This window comes from Lissotriton helveticus, chromosome 8, assembly GCF_964261635.1.
Source record: "Lissotriton helveticus chromosome 8, aLisHel1.1, whole genome shotgun sequence".
NCBI lineage: Eukaryota > Metazoa > Chordata > Amphibia > Caudata > Salamandridae > Lissotriton > Lissotriton helveticus.
In genome coordinates this window covers 1,177,425,638-1,177,450,482 of record NC_136069.1, presented here as the reverse complement: position 1 = coordinate 1,177,450,482, position 24,845 = coordinate 1,177,425,638, and the positions used below count along the sequence as shown (strand labels likewise).

The 24,845-nt window shown below is 43.1% G+C and overlaps 1 long non-coding RNA gene across 1 annotated transcript in view; it reads left to right on the top strand.

The window, feature by feature from the left end:
* LOC144771913 (uncharacterized) overlaps positions 1–24,845 on the top strand; it is an 825,386-nt gene that overhangs the window by 12,889 nt on the left and 787,652 nt on the right. The window contains exon 2 of the long non-coding RNA XR_013599544.1: positions 5,074–5,199. This is a non-coding gene — a long non-coding RNA (uncharacterized LOC144771913). The remainder of the gene's footprint in view (positions 1–5,073; positions 5,200–24,845) is intronic.

Below are 24,845 nucleotides of genomic sequence, written 5' to 3'. Positions count from 1 at the left end.
TTAAACGTATTCTAATTTTTAGTACTCCCCGCAACCTTTTTAAGTTAGAGAATACTGAAATTTGGATGATGGATGGGACGTTTAAATGTACACCCCATCCATTCACTCAAATTTACAGCATTCATGCTCAAATTAACAAAAATGTAGTTCCCTTAGTGTACAGTTTACTACCAGATAAGCAATCTGCAACCTACACTGAGTTTTTAACAGTGATTAAAGAGAAAACATCTGGTAAAAGTCCTCGGAAAATCATTATTGATTTTGAATTGACTATGATCAATGTGATCAACAAATTGTACGTGGATACCCAAATTCAGGGGTGTTTTTTCATTTTTCCCAGGCATATTGGCGTAAGTTACAAAAAACATCCCTGGTTACAGATTACTGCTCAGATAGTAAACTACAATTTGAATTAAAAAAATTAACAGCACTTTGTTTTGTACCTCCTGAAAGTGTAGACGAGTACTACACTGCAATTTCTGAATCTGAATATTATGTCGAAAATGAAGAAAAATTGGCTCCCTTGTTAAATTACTTTGAGGACACATGGATTGGACATCTAAGCCGATCAGGTCGCAGGAGGAAGCCACGTTTCCATGTGGAGTGGTGGAACTGCTACTCAACCTGCTTAGAAGGAGGTGCTAAAACAAACAACGCCATAGAGGGATGGCACAACTCCTTCAGTCATACAATTGGTAAACATCATCCAAATTTCTACTCTTTTTTGAAAACTTTGAAGAAGGAGCAAAGTTTTCAAGAAATGAGACTTGCTCAAGCATTAACAGGTAGCCTAAATCCACGACCTTCTAAGCAAGCTAAGGAAATGTCCGAGAGACTATTGGGAGTACTTCAACAATTTTCGTTGACTGTGGCATTAGACTACCTGGAAAATGTTGCTAACATATTTCATTTCTAATCAATTTTCATAAATTTACTTTCCTGCTTTGACCGAAATTTTTTTAACACATTTAATATAATTGGCATTTTTATTAAAAAAAATTTTTAATTATTTTGTCGGGTTCAATTACTTTAAAAAAAAAAAATTCTATTCCACATTTTTCCAAAGATGGCAATTCCACTGGAATATTTTTCATTTTCAAAAGACCCTTTAAATCTGTAAAAAAAATCACTTTTTTCTATATTTTTCCAAACTTATGATGATATCCATATATTTATTATGAAAACATTTTGAACGATCATTTTCCAATATTCTTTCCTTTCTCACCACTTGTTTTTTCCAAAGTGATGCCTATGTAACCAAATGTTTGATATCTTAAAAACTTTGTTTTAAAATATATTTTTTATGACAGTATTTGTCATATTTTTGAAAATTATAAACTAAACTTGTTTTTGGTAAGATCAGTAATGCATTGTACCTCATAATTAAATAAATATTTAAAGGCCATAAAATTCCATCCTTTTTCCTAACGTATTAAGTATATATTTTTAAAAAAAAATTAAATTTTTAACCAAAAAACTACGTCTTTTTTTAGAAATACGTCTTCGTTACACAAATCCTTAAACCTTATTCGTTTTTTGCTAAAATAAAATTTTTCAAAAATTAACGATCCCAACCTGTATTTTTTTTTTTGTTATCATATATCACATCCTTACTATTATTCTTCTCACTATCTAAGTCAAATAGTATCACATTCCAAAATTTCTAATGTACAAAAAACGGCAATAAATGTCTTTGTATTCCAGAACAAATACATTTTACAGCAATACATCAAATCTCCGCTCCAAAACGAAAAGTAGAATATACAACAAAGTAAAGCTCTGAAACGAAAAGTATCACATTTCAAACAAAATATGTCTCCCTTTTCTTTTTCTCGTACAATTTGAAAGAAACAGTTTTATTTATCAAATACCTTGTGAAAAGCAATCATTTTGGAAAAAACAAACAAACTATCCTATTTCTCCTTCAAATCTTCGATCGATAAACAAATCTAAGTTAAATCAAACCATTAAACGTTCAAAATGTTTTCAATAAATCAAACATATATACTTATTTTCAATCTGTAACCATTACATTTTTTCTTACATAACCCGACGTAGACATATACAAGTAATATGTTCGGCGACATGCTGAAAACAAACTCTATACATCTTTTAATAACTATCGCAACCTCTCCTTATTCTTTCATTACAATATATATATTCATTAATTTTTTTTAAGTTGAAAATAAGTTTATAAAGTTTCCTACCTGAGCGCAGATCAGCTTCCAGCTGCTTCCAGCAATCAATGCTATCCAAGATGGCCGCTAACGTCGACGTCAACGTAACGACGTCATCAAAATATACCAAGATAAACAAAGGACTATTTATTATACATTATTAAATAAAAAGAATTATTTTATTTGACATGTTATTTGGTGTTGTAAAAATAGTAAAAAATTGGAAGTATGTTAATAAAAATTGAAATTTTTTTAATATTTTTTTTTACAAAAATAAAACAATTTTTCAAAAAACGTCATTGTCTTTATACTTTTTTACTTCATTAAATTTACTCTTAAAGTATTGTATAGACTACCATAAATAATGTTTTTATTCACCTACCTGTATACTGGTCTTCTTTTCATCTTCTCTCTCCTCTTTCTGTTCTTTTTCGACCTTACTAATCCATTGCGTTGGTTACTATGGAGCGGTCATTGCAATAAACGAAGGACTAAATCTTCCATTGAAATCAATGTTAAACCGTGGGAAAAATTCCAAAAATGTCTGTAATTGTATGTGTATCATTTTAAAAAAATTATATATATTTCAAATAAATAATATAATAATAAAAAATTTTTTTAATAATAATATTTTACTTCATAAAATTAATATATATTTATATATAATTATTTTTAAATTTTTTAATTTAATAATCTTTATTAAAACATTAATCACTTCAATTAGTTAAAACAATTACATTTTCCCAAAAAATACCTGAGTATTAATTTTTGTAACATTAATCCAACATTATAATTTATTAATTAAATATTTAACTATAAATATATAATATTCACTACTTAGAGTTTTTACAATTACATTTTTTTAAAAATACCTGAGTATTATTAGTTGTGATTATAAACTTTTTATCAACATTTATCCAATATAATATTTAATTAATTTATAGAAAAATAATTATAATATATATTTAAAACAATTACTTTTCCTAAAAAGATACCTGAGTATTAATTTTTGAAATTAAAATAAATAGTTTAATAATAAAAATGTTTAAATATATTTTTAATATATAAGAATTAATTTTTTTAATTAATAACATTTATCTAACATTAACACCAACATTAAATTAAAATAATTAATTATTTATTAATCAAAATAAATAACTGAGTATTAATGCTTGTGATTTTAATCTTTTTTGCATTATATTGTATTACATTAATTTTGTTTTAAATAAAATATATATTTAACAAAAATTAATTTTTAAATAAAGATACCTGAGTAATAATTCATGTAAATATAATCATTAATAAAATTAAAAATATTTTAAACATATACAACATTATATTTATTTCATTTTTTAATTAAATTTAAAATTAATAAATGAATAAATATTTATTAATCAAAATAAATACCTGAGTATTAATGCTTGTGATTTTAATCTTTTTTGCACTATATTGTATTACATTATTTTTTTTTAAATATATATTTTACAAAAATTTATTTAAAAAAAAGATACCTGAGTAATAATTCATGTAAATATAATCATTAATAAAATTAAAAATATTTAAAACATATACAACATTATATTTATTTCATTTTTTAATTGAAATTAAAATAAATAAAATTACGATGTCAAAGCATGCGTTGTAACATCATTTACGTTGTAATAGCATGCGTTGTAAAAACATTCGTTGTAATAGTTTTTGCGTTGTAATAGTTGCGTTGTAATAGCACTACGTTGTAATAGTTGCGTTGTAAAGGTACTTTCCCATTTTTTCCTAGCGTTCCTCATTCAATTTTTTCTAAATCATCTTTGATCTTCTTGTAGACTGGATCTAAATTCTTATCCTGCCTCGACTATGACTCCCTGTGGTATTACTAGATTATTCTTATTAGTCTGTCTGTGTAGCTAACTAAGATTGCACATTTGGCAATTCCATTGGACTCCCATTCTAGTCAGCAATAGCTCTATGCACTGAGTGCAGTCCTCTGGGATTGTCCATAATGTCTTTTCAAGTCTTCTAAACGTTTATGCTTTGACAATTGCCAACAATAAAAAGGTGAATGACCACCAAGAAAGAATAAAATACTACTTTACTTTTGGTTTGGATAGTAGGACAATCCATTCTACTACTGTTGCAGGGACAAATCTGCACAAACAGAACTATGGACACTAAATAATGCATTGCTTAGCTTATCAATTATAATAGGTGATGTTAGACTTTCCACATACCTCAGTGATAACAGACTTTGTAGTTGAACCCCCAATCTCCTTACTGACTAGATAGTGTGGCAGAGTCATTTAGCTCCCAAAGTCACCGATGATTAATCCCCAATGATGATTAGATTATCCAACGCAGGACAAGAGTACGGAGTCAGAGTCAAGAAGTGTCAGAGGCACTCATGCTTGCAAAAATTCCAAAACCTTTAGCTCATCCACTCTAGTCTGGAGGACCAAAAACCACAGAGTCTATTTAAGTTTAAAAGCTTTATTAAAAGTAAACACATTTATTAAATCAACTTTGTCATAAAACTAAACGTTTAACTGAAAATGGAAAAGTGCTTAGTGCTAACGATTAATTGGACACATTTCTTGTGGTCGAGCCGAGCTGAGCTCTCACCTGGTTTGAACTTGACCCTGCTCGTGTTCTTAGAAGTCAAGCTTCTGTTAGGAGAAAAAGTGGTGCGTGTTAAAAATAAAAAGCAAGCATTCATCAGTTGTGCCAAAAAGTGCAGCAAGGCAACAGCCTTCCCTGGAAAAAGGGACATTTTTACTTTAGAGTAGACAGTCACAAATTATTACATTGTATTCAGTTTTTTTCACATTTCTTTATTCCTCCTAGACCAAATATTATATAGTAGTGAGTGGTGTACTCTAACATTCTTAAATGTACTTTGTAGGTGGAACATCTGGTGGCGGGGCCAGCGCGGAGGTGGTGGTATTGGACGAGGGGGACAACTCTGGGGAGGAGGCGGTGCAAGTGCCGGACGTGCCTGTGAGGGTTCACACGGTGGTGGCGGGAAGAGGTAAGCTATATATTCCTTACTTATTGAGATTGAAGACTGCATAGTGTGCTTTCTGCACGGGTGTATTATAAATCAACCAGGTAGAAGCCTCCTTTAAATGTACTTCGACTTAGCTGTGAAGTTTTTGGCGAGAAGAATCCCAATAAGATCTGAGATGAACTTGATGGATGGGATGAACGAAAAGCGAAAGAAGGGTGTAAGTAAGTGTGGAAGGACGAGAAATTTAATGATGGCTGGCAAAGAAGAATGATATGTGTTTGCTTGGTCCCCGAGGTGGCTGGGAAGGAAAGAATATGGTATGGTGCATGGCTGGGTGAATGATGAAGCAAGGATGGGTGGAAGGAGAACAGCCTGGGTGGGTGAAACAGAAACTCTATGTGTGCACATACTTTGAATGGATGGATGCCTGGATCATGGTATTATCTGACTCGTAGATAGCATATGTGTATCTAGAGAGAGTAGACGGTCACTGGATGAACTAAGTGTTACCTTGAAGAGCATGTAACACCGCACCCGCACGTCCGATCCAGTGTAGGAAAGGCAAGGAAAAGAAGTTGTAATTTTGTCCAAATACTACCATGAATAGTAGCAGTAGTTTGTATTGCAACTGCAAGCACAGCATATATCCGATTATTACGGTGGACACTCCCTACCTCTCTTAATAACTTTAGTTTAGTAGTAGTACGTCATTCATGTGTGGGTGTATCACTGTTCACTCGATAATAAGCAAAGCACCTAAAGTCATCCCATATGTCATCAAATGCATCCCATGTGAAGTGATAGATAATCAAATTATTTAGCTTCTTCATTTTCCTTTTCTAGTACTCATTTGCACTGTAGGGTGAAAGCTAAATTAATTAAGCAGTAGCCCTTGTAACAGAGTATTCTCAGTGCCACCCGTAATAGAAAAGTAAGAGCTTCACCACCTGCATGTACTGGACCGGTACAGTAACGCAAGTCTGTCTCACTCATCATGGTGTGCGTCTGTTTTTCTCGGGTGCAAGTTCACTGCGCTGGCATTATGCCGGCTTGCATAAGATAACGTACCAATTTTCCAAAAAAAAGAGAGAAGAAGAAGAATAAGACTGGTGTACTGTCATAGTCGACTGTAATGGAAGTCCATAGTGCTCGTAGAATATGTTCCTTAAACTCCCACTAATGTTAGAGCAAGGATGAAGAAGTGGGAGGTTAGATAGATACTGTCCTCAATAGTTATGTACTGTGCTTTCAATTTGCTACTTGTACTGTGACACAACTTTCTGCTCAATCATTTTGTGTTATTAATCTTAAGGAGCATTGGTTACAGACTATGTCTTTCTTTCTTCATATAGTTGCTCCTTCCAAATCAAACAGACCATCAAGGAGGGAGCAGGCTCGAATGGCCCGGCAACGGAGGCTGGATGCCACTGTCGCCGAATATCGGCGGCTGGTGGCCCTGGAGGAGGAGGACACGCAGTCCACCGGTACAACAACAACATCCACTGGGACAGCTGCATCCTCCTCCGTGCCCCCACGGGCTGCCAGCTAGCGCAGTGCTCCAGCGGTACGGAGCCGGGCTAACAAAGCCAACCGCCACCGCCGAGCATCAAAGACACCAGCTGCCCCCCACAGGAGTTGCAAGGCACGCCAGCGCCGCTTATGCCTCAGAGTGTCCTACCTGGAGCAGGAGGTGCATACCTACAAGAACTTGGTGGAGGGCCTCCGCTTCGACCATGCCACCCTCCGCAAGGAGTATGATGCCCTGGCCGCTAAAGTCAACAGCACCCTCCCGTAGTGTAGTGTCCCTTGCCCCTTTTTTAGAGACTTTTGGGGGGTGGGAATTGGGAGTTGGGTTGTTTTTGGGACTTTTGAAGGACAATCGTTGGGGTTAGGGAGGGTCTTGCGGGAGATTATTTTGTTAGGGCTACAAATATATACTTTTTGAAACTTTATCTGACCATACCTGTTTTTTACTGCTTTTGAGTCTGGTGGGTGGGGGTTTAACAGTAAGTTTGTTTTCCTGAAGAGTCCTAGGACTTTAGTAGTACTACCGTCAATCTCTCGTCTATTCCTAATACTCCATTATACTACCTCCCACCAAACGCTTATCTTACCTGTAATTTGTGTTTGAAAGTAGGGCTAGTCCCAGGGCTGGCTCCACGGGAAATGGCGATTAAGGTTGGCAATCATGGGCGGATGAAATGTCCTCATTGCGGTGGTACTAGTGGTAGTGGTGTGACACAGTGGCAGTTGCATGCATATGGAAAAAAAGAAAATGAAACCTGGTTTGTCCTTAAGATAGCATTACATACGGTACGATAGAGAATATAGCAGGTGACAGTACACTAGAACAGTGCCACACAGAGCCTAACAAATGGTAAAGTATAGAAAGTATAACTAGTACTTGTGTTGAATTTCTTTGACATTGGCTACTACTACAAGAAATAGTACTGAAGCTAGCTGAGTAAGTCTAGAATATATCCTCGGATTCCTTCACCAGCCTGTTGCTATGACCTTATCCTCCCCAGCAAGTGTGTGGAATTATTGATGTCATTTAGTCACACATCAAGCAAAACCACACAGCCCGGGGGGAGAGGGTTAGGGTTTGGAAAATGGATGGGAATGGGGGTTTCTTTGTGGGTAGGTTTTGTTGAGAGAAAAAAAAAAGCACAGCATTGACAAACAAGAATTGAAGATAAAGAAATCTTTGGGTACAAAGCTAACCATAAATCTTTTAAGTGACATAAAGGAAGTGCATGCCCTACTGCATGCATTGTTACTGAAAAGTAAGTAGTACTAGAATGCGACAGTACAGGGCTGCAGCGTTTTCACTTGCCTATCTCTGCACTCAGAGAAACACTTCTTACATTAAATGAGGTTTAAAAATTAGCCGAAGTAAAACCTATAGAATGGCTGTTGGGATCAATTTAGAAGCAGAGAGAGATCCAAGAAATGCAGTCACTCTCATAGAAGAAAACAATGGATACTGTATCTGTATGTTGTTGTAGTTGTCCTGTTGAATTTGGTAAGTAAGTTGCATGCAGCAAACAATTCCTCTTATTAGCGGCACTCCTCCATTCCAGCTGACGCTTCGTCCATCAATGTTGGTGACCAGAAGACACCCTGTCCACTGCCTGCCTGGCGGATGCTGAATTGCGGCTCGCTAATGTGAAGCCTGACTCCATCCTTTTTTCCCCATTGCACAGACTGAAACCCGGCCTAACGAGCCCTAAGTTAAGAATAGTGGCAAAGGCTTTCTTTAACTATGCCAAATCCCCCCTTTCCCACCATACTACTGCTTTTGAGTCTGGTGGGTGGTGGTTTAACAGTAAGTTTGTTTTCCTGAAACTTAAGTCTGTGTCATTTTCTTCCTTTAAGTGTAAATGGCTAAATCTTTTCAACACTAAGTGCCTCTCACAGAGTAAGTGATCCCCCCTTTCCCACCATGGATTTTCTTCAAGTCGCTTGCAACAAAAATTACACATTCCCACGAGCGCTCTAAAACCCCAGAACTCAGTTGCAAAAATCAAGAACACCCCGAAACACATGCAATCCTGCTGCTAGGGCTAACCCTAACGAACCCTAAGTTACAAAAAGTACCAAAACCTTTTTCTTCATGGATGTTGTTTAAACCAGTTTTATCCGGTGTTAGACCTTCCCAGCAATGGCCCCAGAGCCGTCAACCCAGGCGAAAACAAGTAGAATACCCCCAAACAGCCAAAAAGCAAAAGTACAAAAATGTGGACTTAGTCACATTTTTGAAAATTTCCCAAATCACTCAGCGCGTGCTCTGCAGCTAGGCCCTAACTCCCCTCTGCCTCCATGGATTTCCTTCAAACCTCTCGCTATCTAAACTATCCATACCCAGTAGTGCTCCCAGACCCCGAAACCCACCCACAAACACCAGGAAGCCCCCCAAACAGGCCCCCGAAAACGCTACATTGAGCGAAAAGTCAGAAAAGCCAAAACCTTTTTCCTCATGGATGTTGTTTAAACCAGTTTTATCCGGTATTAGACCTTCCCAGCAATGGCCCCAGAGCCGTCAACCCAGGCGAAAACAAGTAGAAGACCCCCAAACAGCCAAAAAGCAAAAGTACAAAAATGTGGACTTAGTCACTTTTCTGAAAATTTGCCAAATCACTCAGCGCGCGCTCTGCAGCTAGGCCCTAACTCCCCTCTGCCTCCATGGATTTCCTTCAAACCTCTTGCTATCTAAACTATCCATACCCAGTAGTGCTCCCAGACCCCGAAACCCACCCACAAACACCAGGAAGGCCCCCAAACAGGCCCCCGAAAACGCTACATTGAGCAAAATGTCAGAAAATGCAAAACCTTTTTCATCATGGATGTTGTTAAAACCAGTTTTATCCGGTATTAGACCTTCCCAGCAATGGCCCCAGAGCCGTCAACCCAGGCGAAAACAAGTAGAAGACCCCCAAACAGCCAAAAAGCAAAAGTACAAAAATGTGGACTTAGTCACATTTCTGAAAATTTCCCAAATCACTCAGCGCGCGCTCTGCAGCTAGGCCCTAACTCCCCTCTGCCTCCATGGATTTCCTTCAAAACTCTTGCTATCTAAACTATCCATACCCAGTAGTGCTCCCAGACCCCAAAACCCACCCACAAATACCAGGAAGCCCCCCAAACAGGCCCCCGAAAACGCTACATTGAGCGAAAAGTCAGAAAAGCCAAAACCTTTTTCCTCATGGATGTTGTTTAAACCAGTTTTATCCGGTATTAGACCTTCCCAGCAATGGCCCCAGAGCCGTCAACCCAGGCGAAAACAAGTAGAAGACCCCCAAACAGCCAAAAAGCAAAAGTACAAAAATGTGGACTTAGTCACTTTTCTGAAAATTTGCCAAATCACTCAGCGCGCGCTCTGCAGCTAGGCCCTAACTCCCCTCTGCCTCCATGGATTTCCTGCAAACCTCTTGCTACATAAACTATCCATACCCAGTAGTGCTCCCAGACCCCAAAACCCACCCACAAACACCAGGAAGGCCCCCAAACAGGCCCCCGAAAACGCTACATTGAGCGAAATGTCAGAAAATGCAAAACCTTTTTCATCATGGATGTTGTTAAAACCAGTTTTATCCGGTATTAGACCTTCCCAGCAATGGCCCCAGAGCCGTCAACCCAGGCGAAAACAAGTAGAAGACCCCCAAACAGCCAAAAAGCAAAAGTACAAAAATGTGGTTAAAGTTTTAATTATATTAACTTGTGCAAAACAAAGAAAGACAGAAACACAGGAATAAAAGTGAATAAGTACGAAAAAGAAAATTTCTGAATTCATTGGCTCATTTTCAGGCCTCGGTGTCAGGGAAGAAGAGTTCGTCCTCATACTCTGCGAATTCAGGCAGGAGTAGGTCAGTGTCACCTAACACAGAAGAAATTCCCTCATCTAAGTTGCTGTCCTCCTCGTCTTCTTCAGTCGTGCGATCTGGTACTTTGAAATCTGGTGGTATGAGGTGCTCATTCATCTTGATCATTGTCAATATCTCCACATTTTTGGGCGAGAGGCGGGTCCGTTTGCAAGTTACAATGCCACCAGCAGCACTGAAAACCCGTTCAGAAGACACGCTTGCGAGTGGGCAAGACAAGTAATGTATAGCCAGGCGGGTGATCTCTGGCCACAATTCTTTTTTCCCATGCCAATACGCCAATGGGTCAGCATTAACATAGACCTCTGTTGAGTAATTCAGATAGTCCTGCACCATCGACTCAAAGTTCTCCACGGTTCCTCCACTTTGCTGAATTTTTGCTCGGACCTTTTGAGAACCATAACCAATCTCAGCTAGCCAATCCTCTTCATCACCCGATATTTCTGTTGTGTCTGGTGCAGATGATGCGGTTGCCGGTGTGTTTAACGGCTGAGAGGTCACTTCTGCCACAGCCACAGGTGCAGAAGTGGAGTCTTTTGACTGGGGATGGCCTGCTGATGCTGATGTACTGCCTTTTCCTTCAATTTCCTTCCGTTCTCTTTCAAACCTGATGTCTGACCAGGCTATCCAACGTTTGTACTTTTTAACATCTTCATCACCAAAACGAAATAATGCACAGCCTGCCAGCGCCTTTTTGTAGCGTGGATGCAGAATAGTAGCACAAATGTAATGCTGTTCTGAGTGGATCTTTTGAAGACGTTCATCGCCAAGTAGACGCTCTAATAATTTCTCCGCCAAAACAAAAGCTTCTTGCTTTTCTTCATTGTTTTGAAACTTTGAAGACACCGCCTTCAGTTTGTGCTCCAGCATGCGCAACAATGGGATAGCTTTTCCCAAATTACAGTCCTCCCTGCTGACTGCACGCGTGAAGACCTCAAAAGGACGAAGCATGTCTGCCAGGCTTTTAACTAGCTCCCATTGCGCCGCATTTAACCTCAGGTCCTCCTTCACAGCTGTACCCATTGTTAAGAAATACTGATCGAGTACCGTAAACTGCTCATACAGACGCTCAAGCATGTAGAAGGTTGAGTTCCAACGTGTTTGCACCTCCTGGATGAGTGCTTTCACTGGCATTCGACGTTCATGTAGCAGGCTCCTCAGATGCTTCCGGGCCTTAAAAGAATGGCTGAAATGGTTGCACATTTTTCGGCAGGTGACCACTAACTGGCATGCTGGACTGTCTTTTTCCAAGAATTTTTTCACAACCAGGTTTATACAGTGCGCCAAACACGGCACTCTGAAATAGTCACCCAGTTCCATGGCCTTAACTACATTGGCGCCATTATCCGTGGAAACATAACCAATCCCGCGTTTTTTTGGAGACAGCCAGTGAAAGATCTTTGTGTTGAACTCATTCAAAATGTTTTCTGCTGTATGACGTAGCTCCAAGCCAAACATGGCTAGTGTTGCATGTTTCCGAGCAGCTTTAAAAACTTGGTCCAGGTCAGCACCTGCGTTTAGCTTTGCTTTAACCCCTGAAAAAGAGACCCAGTGTACAGTGATGCACATGTAATCAGTGCCTGCGCCACTGGTCCACATGTCTGTTGTCAGATGTATAGTGTGAACAACACTCTTCTGCAAAGCTGCCCCAATCACCTCCAGCACATCTTCATGTAGTGCTGGAACCGCAACTCGGGCAAAATAGTACCGGCTAGGAACCTTCCATTTAGGGCAGAGCGCTGCCACTAATTCGAGAAAACCAACCCCTTCTACAAAAGAAAAAGGGAGAAGATCCAGCGCTAGCATTTTAGCCAGCTTTGTGTTATACAGACGCACCATTGGGTGGTTGCGGTCATATGGCGCGTCTGAAAATAACATTGTTGTAATGTTGCCCTGGACCATTTTACGGGATGATGATGAGGACTTCTTCGACCCAGTTACGCTCGCTGATGAACTTTTTCGCATTGGTGTCCCACTCTGTCCCATACTCTTAGTGTGGCTCCCAGGGGTACTGGGTGTAAGTGAAGTGTGTGACACTTCTTCCTCCTCGTCATCATCAGATGGAACATCAACGTTTTCTCGACTTGCAATTCGGGCTTTCTTGATCTCCTCTAGGTGCGCCAACCATTGGACAGTGTGCTTTCTGTCAAGATGACCTCTCTGGCCTCCAGTCCCATAGTTGCTACCAAGCTTACCACGACTAACTGCAAGCTTACAAATGCTACAAATGGCTATGTTTTCCCTTCTTGGTGAAACAGTAAAGAAGTCCCAAACTGCGGACTTGTAATGTCTGTGGGGCCCGGAGGAGGCGATACTGGTGGTGGTCGTGCTGCTAATGCCAGATGAAGTGGAGGATGTGTATTGCTGAACTTTACTACGTTGTGCACTTTCACCACCACTAATTGAGGTCGAGGTGGATGGAGGTCCCTTCTGGCGAGTAACAAATATGGAAGCGGTAGGTTGTGGTGTACTAGTTAACATCAATGATTGTGGTGTTCCCATTGCCTCATCGTCGACTTCATCATCACGCTCAGCAGCTTGTCGGGCTAGGGTCAAAATGTCTGTTTGCTGCATGCCCGCTGGGGCTTCAGTGACGTTAGGGATGATGACTGCGTCGTCGTCGTGAGAGTCTTCAGCAGCAGGAGTATACGCCACTTCTTGTTGAGCGTCATCACACTTCATAACTTTGAGAGTTTCGACGACCTTCCTTTTACGTTTAGCTACCTTTGTCAGATCATGGTGTGCCTCCTCAACCTCACTCTCAGACGGCAGTGGTGCTGGTTCCCAAGTAAGATCCATATCATCAGAAGGAGGTGGGCTTGAAGAAGATGTAGACACCAACACCCTTGATCTTTTCCTTGCTCGGGATGTGGAAGACAATGAATGATCATCAGGAGGAGTGGCTTCCTCGAATGATACCTCGGCTTGATTGTCGATTTCCAGATGTGCCCCTACTTCTGGAGGAACAACTACTGTGGCCACTTGTTGTGCCCCTCCATGCACCTCTGCTTGCTCCTCTCCTTGCGCCACCTCTCCTTCCACATGTACTTGGGCTTGTACTTGCACATGTGATTGTTGTTGCGGCTGTGGTTGTTCAACACTTGTCAGATGAGTTACAACAACCTGTGTTGATTGAGGGACATTGCTGCTACTTTCTTGCGATGAGCCAACATCACTGGTCGATGGTGATTGAACAACTATACTGGCTGCCTCTGCAGCACTCAAGGACTTGGACCTAAGTTGGCGTGGTGGTGGTGGCACTGAGCCCAATGAAGCGGAGGTGCTGCTCCCAGCTTGGTCCTCAGCAGACCCCGCTGCTGCTGCAGGCGTACTTTTTTTTATCCCACAAAATGTGGCGGTCGTCATCACACCAGTCTCCTTGGTAAGTGGCGCCACTTGCTTCTTCTGCTCCTTACTGGCAACTTTCTTGCTAGAGGAGCTACAGGCAACTTTTTTTGGGGCCATCTTCTTCAGATGTCACTCTGAACAGCAGGCCGCAGTTGCACAAGTTGCAGAGTTGTCTGTGGCCACACGCACACGTGACGTTGTGCTGCACACACCGCAGCAGGACTTCTTCCTGGCACTGGTGGTTCTCTTGTGCACCTACAAGCAATGGAAGACAGAGGAACATCAGTTATACACCCCAAAAAGTCAAAAAAACACACAAAAATCAGCACAATCCCATTCCCAGCCCATCTATGGCCTCAATGGTGTTTAAATTCAAGAAGACACCCCACAGAAAGACTAGGCCCATGCACCACTCACACTACCCATGGGCAAAAGGCCCCACCAGCAGCCCCAAAAAAACGACAAAAAACATAAAATTCAGCACAATCCCAGCCCATCCATGGCCTCAATGGTGTTTAAATTCAAGAAGACACCCCACAGAAAGAATAGGCCCATGCACCACTCACACTACCCCTGGGCAAAAGGCCCCACCAGCAGCCCCAAAAAAACGACAAAAAAACACAAAATTCAGCACAATCCCAGCCCATCCATGGCCTCAATGGTGTTTAAATTCAAGAAGACACCCCACAGAAAGACTAGGCCCATGCACCACTCACACTACCCCTGGGCAAAAGGCCCCACCAGCAGCCCCAAAAAAACGACAAAAACACAAAATTCAGCACAATCCCAGCCCATCCATGGCCTCAATGGTGTTTAAATTCAAGAAGACACCCCACAGAAAGACTAGGCCCATGCACCACTCACTACCCCTGGGCATAATCGATGAAAGCTAGGCAAAATAAGTGCAGGCCTCAGACACTGCCTCTCTTCAAAATGGCCCCTTGCACCCCAAGCACATGTTGCCGGTACCAGCACTCAAGATGGCCACCACCACCACCCTAATGGCCAGTCCAAATCAACAGTACACCCCAAAAAGAAACGAAAAACACACAAAAATCACCAGAATCCAATGCCATCCAGGATGTTTACATTAAAAAGACCCCACAGGCAGACTCAGTCCATGCACCACTACCCCTGAGCAAAAGGCCCCACCAGCAGCCCCAAAAAAACGACAAAAAACACAAAATTCAGCACAATCCCAGCCCATCCATGGCCTCAATGGTGTTTAAATTCAAGAAGACACCCCACAGAAAGACTAGGCCCATGCACCACTCACACTACCCCTGGGCAAAAGGCCCAGCAGCCCCCAAAAAACGACAAAAAACACAAAATTCAGCACATTCCCAGCCCATCCATGGCCTCAATGGTGTTTAAATTCAAGAAGACACCCCACAGAAAGACTAGGCCCATGCACCACTCACACTACCCCTGGGCAAAAGGCCCCACCAGCAGCCCCAAAAAAACGACAAAAAACACAAAATTCAGCACAATCCCAGCCCATCCATGGCCTCAATGGTGTTTAAATTTAAGAAGACACCCCACAGAAAGACTAGGCCCATGCACCACTCACTACCCCTGGGCATAATGGATGAAAGCTAGGCAAAATAAGTGCAGGCCTCAGACACTGCCTCTCTTCAAAATGGCCCCTTGCACCCCAAGCACATGGTGCCGGTACCAGCACTCAAGATGGCCACCACCACCACCCACATGGCCAGTCCAAATCAACAGTACACCCCAAAAAAAACGAAAAACACACAAAAATCACCACAATCCAATGCCATCCAGGATGTTTACATTAAAAAGACCCCACAGGCAGACTCAGTCCATGCACCACTACCCCTGGGCAAAAGGCCCCACCAGCAGCCCCAAAACAACTACAAAAAACACAAAATTCAGCACAATCCCAGCCCATCCATGGCCTCAATGGTGTTTAAATTCAAGAAGACACCCCACAGAAAGACTAGGCCCATGCACCACTCACTACCCCTGGGCATAATGGATGACAGCTAGGCAAAATAAGTGCAGGCCTCAGACACAGCCTCTCTTCAAAATGGCCCCTTGCACCCCAAGCACATGTTGCTGGTACCAGCATTCAAGATGGCCGCCACCACCACCCACATGGCCAGTCCAAATCAACAGTACACCCCAAAAAAACGAAAAACACACAAAAATCACCACAATCCAATGCCATCCAGGATGTTTACATTAAAAAGACCCCACAGGCAGACTCAGTCCATGCACCACTCACTACCCCTGGGCAAAAGGCCCCAACAGCAGCCCCAAAAAATCGACAAAAAACACAAAATTAAGCACAATCCCAGCCCATCCATGGCCTCAATGATGTTTAAATTCAACAAAACAGTTGTATCATGCACCCATAACCAACCCTGGTCCTACTGGATACTGTGGCTACCCACAATATATTTTATTTAATGTTCTGAAAAAGTTCCAAAATTGTAGTTGCAGCAACTGTAATGCCCCAAACAAACTTACTTGTGAAAGTTGATTTCTAATCCAAAGGTGATCCAAAGAAAGTCAAAAAGGCCTCAAATCCAAATATCCAGCAGCACCCACAAAAAGTAATCCTTCCAGGTCAAGGTCCAAATGAAAGTGACCAGCACATGAAGAAAGCACTGGGAGGAGCCTGCTGGACAGGAACAGGAAGTTGGAGACTGTGGGGCACTTCCTTCCTCCCCCCCCCCCAAAAAATGGACTCCTTGCAAAAAAAAGTGCAGGCAAATGTCAACCTGAGGAGTGATTCTGCTAAAAATCATCATTTTCTGAAGGTTTATGCTGTTTGCTGGTGGATTTCTTGTGCAGAATTGCAAAATCTCTATTTCGCGAGATTGTTCCTGCCCGCCGCACCTACGTGTTCGCAATTGCGAACTCTCGCGATGCGTGCTGTGCAAGGTAAGGTGGCAAGCCGCGATTACGTATTCGCGGGCGCCAACTCCCGCGGGATCCCGCAGCAAGATCCAAAATGGCGCAGCACTCGCAAAATATCGAGAAAAACAACTCGGCAAACGCTGAATGACGGAAAGTGAACGCCGTGCGCCACGCCGCGCGCCGCAATATTGGATCACCAAGCAAAAAAATCCACCGCGTGCGAATTGACGGATTTTCGGCAAATTCACTAGAGTTCGCGGATTGCGAATTTACCGAAAATCCGCAAATTCCGCGAGCGGAACGGATTTTACGCCCATGCTTAGTCACGAGTTAAACACAGCATAGGCACGGGATTGCCTTTGGGCTGGAAGGGCTTGAGAACTCTGATTAAAGGAATCTGAAATCTCACAAACACTACACTGCACAATAGAGTTTTGCCTTCACAGACTTCAATCGTGGTTCTGGGTGAGGTAAGTCAGAGCCAGTATTTAATACCAGAAAGAATAAGGAACAAGCTTCTAGCATCATGCTGTTTGTTTGTTGGGTCTCTCCAGCTAGCTCGGTTTTCACTAGATTATTGCCCTTCCTAACAGTTGTTTTTGTCCTTTTCAGTTCCCCCGCTATTAGGGATTTCTTCTTTTGCCCTTCTGTGTTAATGTATTTGTTTCATCAAAATAACTTCAGGTATCTACTTACTTTTTGCTTTTTCAGCTCGGGTTCATCTGATCTTCTTGGTGCTCTGCGGTCTGAGACTGATATCACTGGTATCTGATATTTGTAGGCCAGATGTTCATGATTGTGACTTTCATTGACACGGGTAAGCATGATTCAATCTAATCTGATTCACTCTTTCCTAATAGTCGTCTCACTCTGGTGAGTGCATTTTATTCAGTGTATGTGTACTGCTTTTTAATAGCTGGCCCTGTGGTCCTTGACGTTTGTTACATACCTGTGCTTGAATCAAAACTGTGGTTCCTGGCATTCTGTTATTTACCTGCACCACAGTCAAATCCATTGGAGTGTTTCTCTTTTGAAACTTTTTTTCTCACTGTTTCTCCTGCATGTGTGTTGTTACACAGATACATTCCCATAAAGATTCAGGGACAACAGGGGCATTCAGTGGGTCCCTCCACTCAGACCTGACAGACAGCAAAAAAACAAGTTCCTTTGCTCTCTCGAGGTTCCCCGGAAAATATTGCTAGGAGATACTTTGTCACTTCATGGACATTCTCTCTGCATGTTTGAACCCATTTGCTCTATCCGGAAGAGGGTCCAGAAGGCCCAGTTCCACACGGCCATCATCACTGCCTTAGACTGGACGAGGAGGAGCCCTTGGTACCTAGACGTTTTGCACCTGAGTTGTTTCTCTCCTCCATCACCCCAAATTAGCAGAGCACTTCTATCCTAGAACAAAGGATGGCTAATCACCGACTTACCGTGTCTCTATTTGACTCAAACTTGAAAGGCTAAATTTACCCTTGTAAGACCTACCTTCTGAGATAATTGCAGTATTGATTTTAACCAGACACCATCCACCAAAGCAGTGCAATTGAGTAGATGGGCTTATGCAATGCAATTGCTGCTGGCTCGCCAATACCGGACACACGGAAAGGTGCGAAAATTGTTACAATTTTTAAAAAAGGTGATCATAATGATCCTGCAAATTACTGACCAATCAGTTTAATTGATATTTTACAAAAAATATACTCAAGGCATATTTTAATGAGACTGAACGATTGACTTGAAGAAAACAACGTGATTTCAAAATTTCAGGCGGGATTTAGAATAAAAACAAGCACAATCGACCAGGTTTTAAGATTTTTGTGTTTATGCTGTAAATATATAAATATACAAAAGGGTAATTTGTACATTGCTTTTGTAGACCTAAAGGTCGCTTTTGACCTTGTACCCCGAAATTTACTCTGGGAAGCATTGAAACATCAAGGCGTCCCTGTCGAGCTCCTGACGCAAATACTACGATTGCATGAAGACAATTTTTCAAAAGTTAGATGGGGCTAGAGGGGTGAACTAATAGAGGCAATTCCGGTAAGAAGGGGTGTACGTCAGGGGTGCGTACTGGCACCCACCCTATTTTCGATTTATGTTAATGACATCCCGAGTTATTTACTGGGGTGCACACACAATTCGCCTAAGCTGGGTGGGGATTTGATGCCAGCTCTTTTATTTGCTGACGACGCCATACTGATATCACAAACACCTAAAGGTCTACAATCCTTATTGAATTTTTTTAATACATATTTCAAGAAAAAGGTCCTCGAAATAAACTCTGGCAAAACAAGGTACATGGCAATAAATCCACACAAGTCTTTTAAAAAGAACCTAGCAGTTAGTGGTCAAAAACTAGAGTATGTACATTATTTTAACTACTTAGGTATATTGTTGTACACAAAGCTGCCCTGGAAGCAGCAGCTGGAACAAAATAAGATTGTCCAACTCCAAAACTCGTTTCCAATAATAAAGATGCATGGGAGTAGTACATCGAAGGCAATGACCCCTGCTTTGGAGGTTCTGAAGCACAAAGTACAAGCAGCTTCGTTGTATGGCGCTGAAATTGGGGGACCACAATGTAAAAGGGGTTTTGAATTGGGAGAAAATAAATGTATTAGACGAGTGCTGGGGTTGCCAGTGAGAACACCTCTAACTCCCCTTTTAATGGATCTAAATTGTAAACACACTGATCACCATGCAATATTAAGACCTTTATTACTTTGGGTACAGCTTTGGTTAACTCCTGCATTGACCAGCTATAAGGATGGTCTACAGGAGATTATAGAAATCAACAAGAGTAGGGGTACCCCATGGATAAAACATGTTTCTTTTTGGTCCGAGAAATTGGGGTTGAAGCATTTCTGGGATGCTCCGACGCAGTTAACTATGTATAGTAAAAAATTGGGGCGCTAGAGGGCGCACTGCAGAATGGCCGCCTAAGGGTGAGGCTCCTGTAGCCTGGTACATAATCCGGCATTTATCCTATGTCACCGGTGACAGACCCTGCTGAAACTGCGTACATTTGTAGATTATACTATCAACCACCCTCGGTGAAAGATTCAAGCAATTCGGACTGCGGGGACTGCTGCGTCAGAGCCCTAGAAGATCGCCTGGGACTGGCGCTGGAGGTCAGCGAGCGGCCGCTGCTGGGGACGGCAATCAGGAAAACGCCGTGGCTGCACACGAGGAGTGCAGGCCGCACTACCCTGCAGGCGCTCTGGAGTTGAAGGAAGGAATCGGACTTGGCAGGCAAGTGCGTGTCCCAGAGGAGAGATATGAGCGATGCGCCTTCCCAATGACAGGATGCGGTGTGCACTAAGCCGCGGACACAGCTACTGCCCGAGAAGATATTAGATCGGACTGCTCTGTTTAACCCATTGGCGCCATTTTACATTGTCGCCGCGGCGTCCTGCCGTACATAGAGTCGGGACGACCTTTATCATCCTGCGGTGTGGGCACTGAGTGAGAGGCGCTTCGTGGACCCTGGCAAGGCCGTGTAGATCGCTGGGGGGCGCTGGAGGTGTGTGAGGAGATTAACGGAAGCGGCAATTAACAATGGCGGTGGGGTATTGGACAGTGAGCTGATCCCAGAAATAGGTTGAAACCCTACATTGCTAGCCTGCTTTCCACGCATTAGCAGGGTAGCGGGAAGAGCATTTGACATATTGCACTACACACTGCTGGCACAGAAGCGTGCTGGAAGCTGGGAGTGAATAATAGTGCTTGGTCGCAGTGGGGCATTATTTACAACTTAACTGATTGAACCCAAACACAATTGCTGAGAGAAGCTGCATTCTGGACTGACCACTATACCCAGGCACATTGTAACAGAGGAGGCCTTTGATGTATTAACAACCCAGTCGGCCAGGACGAATGAGATAGTGCAACGCTGCATGAGGAAGTGCCTACATCGGAGAGCCAAGGATTGGAGTGGTGTTTTCCTTCCTCTTCCTCTTTCCCCTTGCATGTCCAGCACCTGCCTGGGCATTGAAATAACGCAAAGGGTGAACTGTGACGTGCTCCACCGGAAGAACAGGAGGAACATTGGGAAGGCGGACATTAGTAGGTGCTCAAGGGTTCAACGGCTTGCGGACCATCAGTAAGTGCGATAACATGGGACGCCCGGATTCCCGCCAACCGAAACTTACTTTCGATAACACGAAAAAAGGCTTGGCCTCTAATCAGAGGGCTCAATCTCAGAGGGCACAATCTCAGAGGGCTGACCAGGCGACAGGTGGACCATCCACTGCGGAGATGAATAACCAGCAACTCCTGCATGAAATCAGACGAGGATTTGCCACGGTGGTGGGCAAGGTGGATAAAATGTCGTCCCAAATGGACGCCATAGTGCATAAAATGGACCAGCATGAGGAGCGCATTGTAGAGACTGAACGACGGATATCCGATAATGATGACATCACTGCGGGACATACGGCACAGTTACAGAGAATGGAGAATCTATTGCGGGTCATAGCGGCGAAGAACGAGGATTTGGAGGCCCGCAGAAGGCGCAATAATATACGCATAACGGGGGTGCCGGAGTCCACAAATACTGGGCGTATGGAAGAATTTGTTGAGAAGTTGCTGTTGGCCGTGATTGGCTCTGATGCCTTCTCTACTCAATTTATTGTGGAACGGGCTCACCGTTCTCTTGGCCCGGTACCGAAGCCTGGGGCGCCGCCTAGTCCGATCATTGCACGTTTGCTGAACTACAGGGATCGAGATGTAGCATTGCGAGTGGCCCGTACAAAACAAACTCTGAACTATAATGGAGTAGCTTTTTCCATATATCCAGACTTCACTCCGATGGTCCAGGAAGAACGGCGCAAATTCCTGGAGGTGAAGAAAAAGCTCAGAACGGCACAGATAGACTATGCTTTGCTATATCCGGCCAAACTCAGAGTTACCCATCAAGGGAAGCAAAGGTTCTTTACTAATCCGCAACAGGCAGAAGATTACCTGCGATCATTGAAGACAGCACAGCGGGGACCGGCGGGTCGAGGTCGGGCGGGACACGCACAATCACCTGAGGATGACGAAGAAGCTTGAGATCCTGCGTTCTGGCCGGGAGAAGCTCCCACGGAGAACTTGTGTTGTTGTTTGGAGGAGATCTGACTATGTCACCGAGGGATGGGAACTTTGAAGGCCTATCCTTATTACGAACTATTGACTTTTTGATGATGACGTTGTGTATGGGTCTGTGGGGATGGGGGGGTACAGTGTCTTGACAAGTTGGGGTTGTCTAAGTGGGAGAGGGGTGGAGGGGAGAGGGAGGACTTGCAGTATGGTGGAAATCCGCTGCCTTGTGTTCTTTGTTTATCATTGACTGGCAATGACTCAGGAATGTTGGGGGAAGGGGTGGGGGCTGTGGGGGGACGGTCTGACATGTTTGGGTTTTGTCAGAGGGTGGGGGGTGGGGGGGAAGTAGGTTGTTCTGAAGTTGCGTGGGTGCGGGTATGGATGCATATCTCTCAACGGCTGCGGGGTGCTAGGAGCGAGTATGTGATTGGTCTTCGGCAATTATTCAGCTTAGATATGACCTCCAACGATGATGAATGATGATGGAGCGGGGAGGATATCGGTGATGTCCTGGAATGTGAGGGGCTTAAATGATGCTAGAAAGTGTAGAAATGTGTTGGCATACTTGGATAGGCATAATGTGCATGTGGCTCTGCTACAAGAGACACATATACACCCACGCTCCAACCACACTTTTGCAGCTAGATGGGCCTCGGTTAGGAAATTTTCTTCATATTCTTCATATGCCAGAGGAACTGCGGTGCTGGTTAAGAAATCAGTCCACTTTCAGGTACTTGGGGATCTGCTAGACCCTGATGGACGCTAAGTGGTGTTGTGGGCAAGACTTGGCACTGATACGGTTACGATTGTAAATTGCTACGCTCCAAATATAGATACACCTGATTTTTTCACAACATTGTGGGGTAGGGTGGTCAGCATCGGATCAATGCACGTTATTTGGGGAGGTGATTTTAATATGGCATTGAAACCGGGCATGGACAGATCGGATGGCTGTGTGCGGTATAACAAGCAGGCCAGGGATGCTTTGAATGGAATAGTAGAAGAGAGTGGACTGATAGAAAGCTGGCGTTTTGCTCACCCTCTGCACAAAGAAGGGACACATTTTACCACGTATGCTAATACTTGGGCTCAACTGGATTATTGCCTACTGTCTCGGGGTCTGGTTGGGGATTTGGGGAGAGTTGCACACCTGGCTAGAACATATTCGGATCATTGCCCGGTGCTGGTACAGTTTGGTATCCCTGGCTATGACAGACCACGACCCCCATGGCGGCTTATACCCACGGCGCTGCTAGATACGGTTTTTAAAACTGAGCTTGGGGAGGAGATTGCGGCCTTCTTTCCCAGGAACAAAGGATCTGTTGCTAGTGTGGAATTGGTATGGGAGGCCTTTAAAGTTACGGTGAGAGGATATTGTATATCTAAAAGTTTTGGAGTGCTGAGAGACATACAGAATTCTATCAATAAACTGGAGCTAGACTTGAGAGGGTTGGAACTACAGATGGCACAAGGCGCTGATGCACGGTTACATAAGGCATTTAGAGATAAGCTGTCACAATATGAAGAAGAAGCGGCCAGGGAAGTAAAGTTTAGAGGGAATCACTGGACTGCAAGGAAATATTGCGAGGGGGGGAGGCCGGGTAAGGTATTAGCAGCACTCACGAGGAACCCCCGATGTAATACACATATAATGGAGATAAATACTTCAGGCGGCGGGAGGTGTCCAGACACTAAAGGGATACAGGAAACTTTTCTGGCACACTATGGTCAATTATACACCACGACCCAAATGGGAGAAATTAGATATGGGGATTTCTTAGATGATATCGCACTATGTTGGTTGAGTGATCACCACAGATCATTCCTTAGTGCTCCACTGGAGGTGGATGAGATAAAGGATGCGATAATGTCACTAAACAATGGTAAGGCGACAGGGCTCGACCGTCTACCTGTCGAGTTCTATAAATGCTATATAGACATCATGGCGCCAGTATTGAAGGAAGTATTTGAAGAATCGTTGGAGGTGGGGGTGTTACCCTGCTCAATGCGGGAGGTGGTGATAACGTTGCTTTTAAAACCCGGCAAGGACCCTGCGGAGTACGATTCTTATCGACCACTCTCGCTCATTAATTGTGATGCCAAAATCCTTGCCAAAGTCCTCGCGACTCGGCTGACCCTCATTATGCAGAAGACTGTATTGCCGGATCAAGCCGGATTTGTCCCTGGTAGATCCACAAACCACAACTTACGCACTCTCTTCTCCCTAGTTCACACCATAGCTCCAGAGCTCCCGGTAGCTGCAATATTCCTTGACGCTACAAAAGCGTTTGACTCAGTTGAATGGAACTACCTCTTTGCTGTATTGCATAGAATGGGTTTCCCGAGAATATTTGTAGCATGGATACAATTGCTTTACACTCAGCCGGTTGCAAGGGTTGTTATTAATGGAGGATTGTCTACTCAGATGCCCATCACAAGAGGCACCAGACAGGGTTGCCCTCTCTCCCCATTGCTCTTTGCGATAGCGATTGAGCCGTTGGCATGTCGCATTCGGCAACTGCATAGAGAGAGTGCCTTTAAATGTTTTCAACGACAAATAGGAGTGTCGCTATATGCGGATGATCTAACCCTATATGTCGTGAACCCTCAAACTAACCTTAACCCTATATTGCGGGAATTTCTGGTGTTTGGACACCTCTCGGGTATACATATCAACTGGAAAAAAATCGCAGTTCTTTCCACTCACACCAGCGGTTGCGCGATTTCCGCTGGATTACCCGCTTGAATGGTGTGGGTCAGACCTCGCTACCTAGGAATCATGGTGTCTACGGACAGCGAAGAGACAATTAGACTGAATTATGGCACTGCTATTACCAAATAGGCAGATAATATTACCCGTTGGATGGCGATGCCACTGTCTATGGCGGGTAGAGCATCCCTCATCAAAATGGTGATATTACCACGGTTTTTATACCTTTTTCAAAATGTTCCTTACTTTCCAGG